Raw genomic sequence first — 8,654 nt, 5'->3', positions numbered from 1 at the left:
TACGGTCATTAAACAGAGAAAAGGAAAAGACGGAAAGAACAGTTCCAGAGCAGTCTCTTCTTGGTTTATTATTTTATCCAATTCCCCCCTAGGTCTTTTGGGGTCAAGTATCTACTACTGGCTCCGAGTATCTTTGGGGTGGAGTCGGGGAAAAAAGCTTCAGCTGTTCCTGTGCAAGCCGTGGTAAGAGTTCACTCTTAGTTCTGACACCTATGCCCTGGGTACATGGTGTCATAGCAAAAAAGAAACTCCCTCACGACCTATAAATACTTTTATCACAGGGAATACCTCTAACCACAAAGGCATACATAAAACATATCTTCACCTTTTTTTGATTTTACTCATTTATTTTATTTTTAAAATCTTTTTTCATTTCTTTATATCCTTTTTCTAAGTACAAAAAATCATTGGATATGCATTGCACAAAAACTCATTGAAGATATCTATCAACAAATTCAGATTATCAGTATATATCTGGTACATAAATTCCACAAATTCATAAAAAACAAGAACAATTCTACTAAACCAGGTAGAGAGCCACAACACACATACTCACACATACATTCTAAACATACAACACATCAAAAACGGACACTAATCATCCTGTCATATTGTATCTGTTGTCCAATATGTGACCGTAGTCATTTGATCTAAATATGGAGAAAATGGCCAACGCGTTTCGGTGGAAGAACAGCAATGGAGACCACCTTCATCAGGACCCGCCAGAAACAATTCAATCATTGGATCTCTAGACCTGGATTTTGAATCTTTTTTATACAAGCTATATCTGTCACAATGTAGTGACTATCTCACTCTTCGTAGGAACACAGAGAAAATCCTTGTCATACTGGATTGACCTTATCGTGTCAACAATCTGATTAGACACTGTCACCTAAGTATACTTGATAGTGAGGGGAACTTTATTCATACTCTTCTTGTCAGAAGTCGGAGGAATTTATTACTTCTTATGTTGCACAAAAGACAAAAGGGACCCCGCTTGTTATATTCCTCATATGGGAGGGGCCCACTCTTCCAGCACAATTTGGAGAAAGCGTCACACTTCCTACTTGGTTGTATTTAGCGATACATTTCGTATGTTCTAGGCGCCACTGAATTTCTTTATAACGACAATATGCGAGATGCTTTTTCAAGACTTTTCTGGGTACATGGTGTGCCATATACTAGGGACTGATAAGGATACCCCAGAATCCAATCTTGAGTGTACGTAAAGTAGATGCATATCAATTTTAGAGAGAAAGCAGATAGACTGGGGTCCTGAATAGCAGGGCCCAGTCAGACTAGTCAAAAAACAGTGTGACATTAGCAAAAATTGGGGGTAACCATAAGAAGTAGATCCTACTTTCCTACAAGATGTAATAGTGTTTATGTTCTTGTACAGGTTTCAGTGCAATGCCTGCATTAGGCTAGAACCTTTGGTGCAATCTTCTTTTACTGTATTTATCCCTCTGTATGTTATCATGTAAGCTGTGGAATGAAGAGCAGCTGTTCCAGTAATTTCTTCTCTCTGGTACGTTCAGCCCAAAGCTTCGAGTACACTAGCCTTATTGGATATTTTACAGTGTGTACTTTGTGAATTGCAGACAGATTCTACGCTAATTAACTTTAATGATAAGTATGCTATTCTAAATCGTGTGTATACTAGTGGTTAATTGTTGTGGTGTGTTTAGTGCAAGAGGTTCCAGTATATCCAATTCTATATACCATGCATGTTGCCTTACAGGACAGATTGTGAGTTTAATGTTAGTTACGTTTTCATTTGAATTTCACAGACACAGTCTTAGTCAGTAAACGTAATGTTAGATTTCTTATAGTACATACTATGGAAGGACTGGTTGAGTTATTCTTCTTGGAAAACAAAAAGTTTAAAATGAACCATAGTAGTTTATTTATGTTGGTCTCATAGCTGCTCTTACAACCTTCTCGATTTTTTGTTTTCTCATTGTGTTTTTGAGTGACAATTATTCCTCCAAAAAATACATTCAAAACTAAAAGCAAACAAAAAGTTGTGTCCCCAAGAGAAAGCGGCCCATTTTGATGCTATGCACAATTAATTCAAAAGAAGCATTTGATGGACTGAATGCTGGACAATGCAAGGATTCACCCCCAGTCACAAGGATCTAGGCTTAATCCATCATTCTTTTGCTCACCACACCACCCCAGTTTGGACCCAGCCATATGCAAATCAGCCCCAACTGCCAAGCCAGGTCCTCCCTGGACTGAAAACAAGCATCCTGGAACCGGTTTCAGGGCATCACCCTTCATCAGCCAGGCTAGGTTGAATCCACAGTGAAGGCAAGCGATTAGTGAGGCAACACACAAAGTAGTAAAATTCAACTTTTGCCACTTTTATAAAATAGAACAGAAAGATACTTCAATTGCAGATGCTTTTTTTAATGAAGAAAACCATAAACAAACAGATGATTTAGTGTTTCCCTTACACGGAGATGCACATGCATCTCAGTTGAAAGAAGAAACATCTGTATCATATGAACAGCTTGTTCTTTCAATAGAAGCTGACCTTCTCTTGAATGAGGCATTACAAAAATGTCCTCCTGCACTTGTGTGAGTGGCAGTGTAGTGATGATTGCAGAATCCGATGATAGGCAATTAACATCTTGAGACTGTTATTAACAATGACCCATAGGCAATAGCAAAACAAAAGCAGAAACCTTTACAGACGTTTGATCCATGTAAAGTTGGAAAATGTTCCAACTTTTATGGAAATTTGTTAGAATGTTTGACTTTTAAAGTATATGACAGTACATTCACTAGTTAACTCTTCAGTGAAACAATTTCAAATATCATATGACATTCAAAATTAAGTTATTTGGACCTAAAGCAGAAATTGAAGTGTCCGCAGTTGAAGCAGATTCTGACAATCAGGTTATAAATTCAGAAAATGTACTTGACTCAAAAATGAAGAAGATTAATTCACATTCAGTTCTACTGAAACATCAAATACAATCTTTTTGTTGTTGCAAATTAAACAAATAAAACATCACATGCTAAGAAAGTAGAGGTCAACTTTAAAATTGAAAAATAATGAGCGATTTCTCTTAGCTGAAGATAATTGGATATGTCAGAAGGCAGCGTTTTCCACAAATACTGTATTATCAAATTGGATGACGATAAAATGTCTACATGAGCAATTTTCAATACTGTATACATTTCTCCCTTTCCTGCTGAACCTCCTCAGCAGCTAAATCTATACAAGATTATAACACTTCAAAATGTGCATCCTTTTCAGGCAATTGTGTGTCTTCAACCTAAAAGCACAACATTGCCACAGAACTACTGAAAGGTTAAAAGGGAATGTTGTTTATATTAATTTGAATTAGAAAGAAAATATTTAAATATTAGTTGCAAGTCTTCAAGTATACAAAGCAACGGTTTACCAACAAAGACAAGGACATCTGACAAGAACTTGTAAGTGTAGACAAAGTTAAGAAAGCTCTTCAGTACTTGAAAGTAGGAAACTGGTACTACAAAGATATCAACATTGATGATCATTTATCACTGGCTATAAGACAAGAGAGTCTGAATTTAGTTCCTAATTTGAAAAGCTAGATTCAGAGAAAGCAGACCATATATAGAAACGCTACATAATTCATACTGGGTGATGTTTTAGAATTATCCCAAAAAAGTGGCAAGCAAAGGGAGAACTGGTTATCATATGGGAAAACGTTTTAGAAGCTCATTGCAGATTTTTTTAATAAGAGTGCTAGTGGGTTTATAGAGAAAGTGTCCAGCAAAAATAGCATTTTGGAAAGCAACATCTTGCATCTCATGGCAAAACGACATGAAACAAAAGAGTATTGGTATCACTGAATTCAACTGCTTTCACTTGGTTTGTAATTCTGAGTTGTCAGACTATGCCTGGGATGACCCCTTTGAGTTTCCAAGGAGTGCAACATCAACTATTGCTGGCATTGCATTTAAGACCCCAGTGGGACCATGCTCAATGATTCAACAGATGTTCGTCAGTACATTACCCACCAATATCTATGCATTGAGCAATTCATAAGCCAACAAACGAATCCCCCACTTGATGAAGCTGAAAATTACTACTGGACGAAATATGAGCAAGCTAGAGGTGCACCTCACGTTTGCATGCTACTTTGGGTGAAAGGAGCACCCAAATATTGAGAACGCTGAGATGAGTTTGTCTTGACTTTTATTTAACAGTATGTGGCTTGTGAAATTAAAATCTCAGGAAAAAAGTGCTATGGCTCTAGACTCCGACATGTTGTAAGTACAGTCGCCCTAGGTGACTATCCAATGGGAAGTACAGCAACAGAAGCCAATTTGGATTTCCAAGGGCTGTATGTTCAAAAGGCACAGTGAACAGCTTCATGTCTGTTGCCAGATACAGTGGCACTGGCAGGTTACCAATAACCAATAGTACATTAAATAATGTGAGGCTCCAGTGTATTTCTGGTAATTTTGTCCAGGTGGAAATTAAACATAAATATTCCATTTGAACTGAACAACACCAAAGCGGTTGCTTACTGTGGGACTTCCTATACTATAATGCCTGAGAAAACAAAAAGCAAGATGTTTGGAAAGACATTTCAATGGAGAAGTCTGTATCTGAAAATTTGTGTAGCATTGGCCTTAAGAGGTTCTCATGTTTTGATATTGTGTCCTATGAAACCTGCGTCTGCATCAGTGGTTCTACGCTATATGAAAAGAGAAAAGTATTCTACAAAATAATCCTAAACTTTTTTTGCAGAAATTCAGCACTTGGGTCACAAAGATCCTGAGAGAACCTCAGTGAGAGACTTCAGTGGTTGTCTAGTGATGCACAGCAAGTCAAGCCTCATAAGTCATCATCTGCTATAATGTTGCACTACAGAGAAAAGGAGAGTTTTCTACATAGCTCTCTTGCCACTCTTGACACTACAGCATTTAGAAGAGCATCTTCCAATTGAACATTAATGTTATTAAAATGCCTTCAATGCAGAGAAAGGCAACATTCAGTCCTTCCTACTTACATGAAAGAGAAGCTTCAACAAGAACAATAGATTGCAGCAGAAGCTGGAATTAAACTATTGGGGCTATGCAATGCTCAGGTGTTGGAAGTTAGGATCTACTTGAAGAACTTCTCATTGAAACTGAGACTGCCATAGCTTTGAATAGGGTGGAAAATTCATTGGAACAAGACACATGAAAATATTTGATATTGAAGCTCTCTTCACTCAACTGAATCAAAAAGAAATTGTGATTTTACAAAACATCACTGAAACAGTGGACTATGGCATCTGGGATGAAACTTGCGAGAGCAACTGTACACATTTTAAGCCTAAACAGAAGTACATAAGTGTCTAAGCAAGTGCTGGAAAACGTTTCATCAGTCAAGTGCTCATAGTCTGTTTAGGTAAAAACAGGCTTTATGTTTTCATTTATTGCTGCTGAACCATCTAGGCTGACTGCTCACAGTATCAAAGAAATCACATAACATCATCTTTTGGTTATGCCAGTGAAAAATGAAAACAAAGTAAAGTAACATGAATTGTCTGGTGATGCTTGTCATGGAGTCCGCAGAGTCCTTTAGAAATTGAAAGAGATCATAATTGATGGTGTTATCATTGTGTAAAGCCTGATGTTAGCTTTCCTTCATCTGACAATACAAAAAGTTCTCAGATCCGATTATGATACAAGGCTCAATGTGTTATTAGAGATTTAGATCTTACAATAAGATCGACAATATAAAGAATTTCATCAATTAATACAGCTTAAAAAAGAGCTACAAAATGTTGAAAATTGTACAACACATTAATTCATTAACTGGGCAATTTATCATCTCAGTTACAGCTTTAGCTGTTAAAATACCATATTTTTTTAAAAAGCGGTTTTAAAAATCTGTTGATACATTTTTAAAATGGGACAAACAAATATAACATGGTCAATGATCTGTACATCACTTACATCATAAGGTACATATTCTTTCCTCTCAAACTGCATTCTGTCATTCATTGGTCACATGTTTTTAACAGTAAACATTTCAGCCTACATACCATTAAGCATCTTCGCAGTCTATGTTCCAGGTTCCAATGCAAATACACATGAGGGACTGCGACCTGACATGATTGAATAATACAATGAAAAGAGATTTTCCTCTACATATTTCTAAATCATTCTCACTGGAACAATTTTCATGGTATGTTTTAAGTGATTTTTAAGGTGAATATAGTTCATACATACTGTAATGCAGCACCTCCTGTCTAAAAGGAGGGGAAGGGAAGGGAGAGAACATTCTCCAACTGATGCCTCATCTAGAGAAACTGTAACACTGTTGCTTTCAATCTGTATATTCAAAGCATAGAGAGAAGGTATATATTCTTGCCATTCCATGCAAGTAATATTATTTAACTTGGGTTTAGAAAAGGAGCCGCTATTCTCCCCTATAATATTCCAAAAGGCTTTTTGATTATTACGTTTCACTGCTTCGGTTTTTTTACCCAGATGTTATCAGAAATAAGTATTTTTTGGATTCTTACCCACTTAGTTCTTCTTTTCAAGTGAAAGATCCAGTTTTTATGTTCCTTAGAGTAAAAGGTGAATTGCCATCTTTTCAAGTGATTAATAAACTTGTTAAAAACAACAAATTATTAAAACTATTTGACTGCCTCATGGATTATTTTACATGAGCAGCCTACCAAAATCAGGGTGACTCTCACAGATGTTTTTATATGCTCCTCAAATACATCTACGGGTAGCCAACCTAATGGGGAAAGAATTTCTGTAATTTTCTTTAACTTTACTGATAGCAACTGCTTATCTTTCTTAGTCCATAACATCTTCCCATTCACTTTTAGGGTTTGTGCAATCAATACAGCTCAGCCCCATACTGTACATTAATCTGGGCAGAATAGATGATTTATTGTGTATTCCTTTTGTATTGTGTATTTCTTTGCTATTTGAAATAATACTTGATGTATGTGCAAAAATAACTCATGTTAGTTCCTGCAACTCATGGGTTCATTTTTGGCAAAGCATGGCAAAGCATGGGCCCGCAGGAAATATCACGTTTGACATGTGCCTATGTTCCATGATTCATTTACTTAAATTGCACGTGGACACGTTCTCGTCCTTCCAACCAAACTGGAACCCCACCCAACCGGCAACTATAAAAGGCTCACAAATTTAATGAGACGCGCATGCGTTTGTTTTCACAATCTCGGCTTACCTGAAATCCTTTTTTGAAGCTCCCACACCAATCCAGACTTCGCTTTGATTTCCAAGGTCCTCATCTGTCTCCATGGCAACGCGGTGACTCTGCAGCTTCCTGGGCTTCAGTCCGGCTCAAAAAACGCTCCAATCTGAAACAGAAAGAAACATCAATACAAGTAAGGCATTTCCTTTTTGGCGCTCGGAGAGAGAGCGCATGAAAGACAAACAAGGTATTTGACATTTGATATTTTATTTTACCTACCTTCGTTTCTTGAAGTTGTTAAGGAAGCAATTCTGATTCCGATCCCAGTTCCATGCGAACAGATAATTCTAAACAAAAGAAAGAAGATAAGGAGTTGCAGACTTTAAACAAAAATAAAACAAAGACTCAGTTGAACATTTTCTAATGTGTACTTTTACATTATTTTAAATTAATTATAATATCATTTTAAGAGGCACAAGAATTATTGCAAAGTAAGTAAGACGCAATACAACAGATAAATACTAGTTGGTGATTATGTGAGAGAGTGACCAGTACCATTGTATTCCTACAGAAAAGAGTACATTTCTGCATAAGCAGCTATTACCTATTTAAGAGAAAAGTATTCATATGGTTTATGGAACAACGCATTTTCTCACAGGTATAATGTTGAGTATAATATTAGATAAAACAAGACGCAAATGACAATCCTATAGAATAGTCAATTTAATGTTATTATCTTTCACATATAGATGTTCGATCATTGAAGAACTGCAGTATAAAGTACCTGTTTACAAACCTCAAGTGGAGAAACAGTTGTATCGCCCCAGAGCGTTTTCTTTCTGTTTCTCTTTTTATTTTGTCCCATTTTCCCCCTTCCCCTGGAAATGTTTTCTTGTCAACCTGTCTTTTACTTATGGTTTAGACAGGCGTAGATTTCAAGGGACATAGAGAACGTTTGTCTCATCTGTCAAGTTGAACATCCTGGATTTCAGGTGAGTAGAGACTTAACAGAAGCGCAAGCCTTCACAAAAAATTAAGTTCTTCTTGAGAGATATGGACCAAGATAACGATCGTATTGATGGCCAAGCCATGGCTCAAGCTCTTAATGAGGACACAAGTCAAGAGCAAACAGTAATAAATATGTTACAAAAAAATTGCAATTTGAAATAGAAAGGTTAAAAGAGGAAAACACAGAATTGCGACATTAGTTGGTCCGATACAAACCAAGAGAGTCTTTATGGGACAACCACTTTCCGAAAGCTTTCAAAACCCCTTTAGAAACAGGAGCTAGGTCCAAGACACCGAACACTTTTATAGCATCAGATGCAGCATCATCAGCAGTGCATGTGACAATAGCGGTCCCTAATGTTGTGCCTTTAGCTGCACCAGAACGATTCTTTGGAAATATTGCCAAATTTAATGTTTTTATTAGTCAATGCCAATTACATTTAATTTGTAAACCACAAGTATTCCCTAC

Source organism: Lissotriton helveticus, chromosome 4_1, assembly GCF_964261635.1.
Source record: "Lissotriton helveticus chromosome 4_1, aLisHel1.1, whole genome shotgun sequence".
Classification (NCBI taxonomy): Eukaryota; Metazoa; Chordata; class Amphibia; order Caudata; family Salamandridae; genus Lissotriton; species Lissotriton helveticus.
This window is presented reverse-complemented; position numbering follows the sequence as displayed.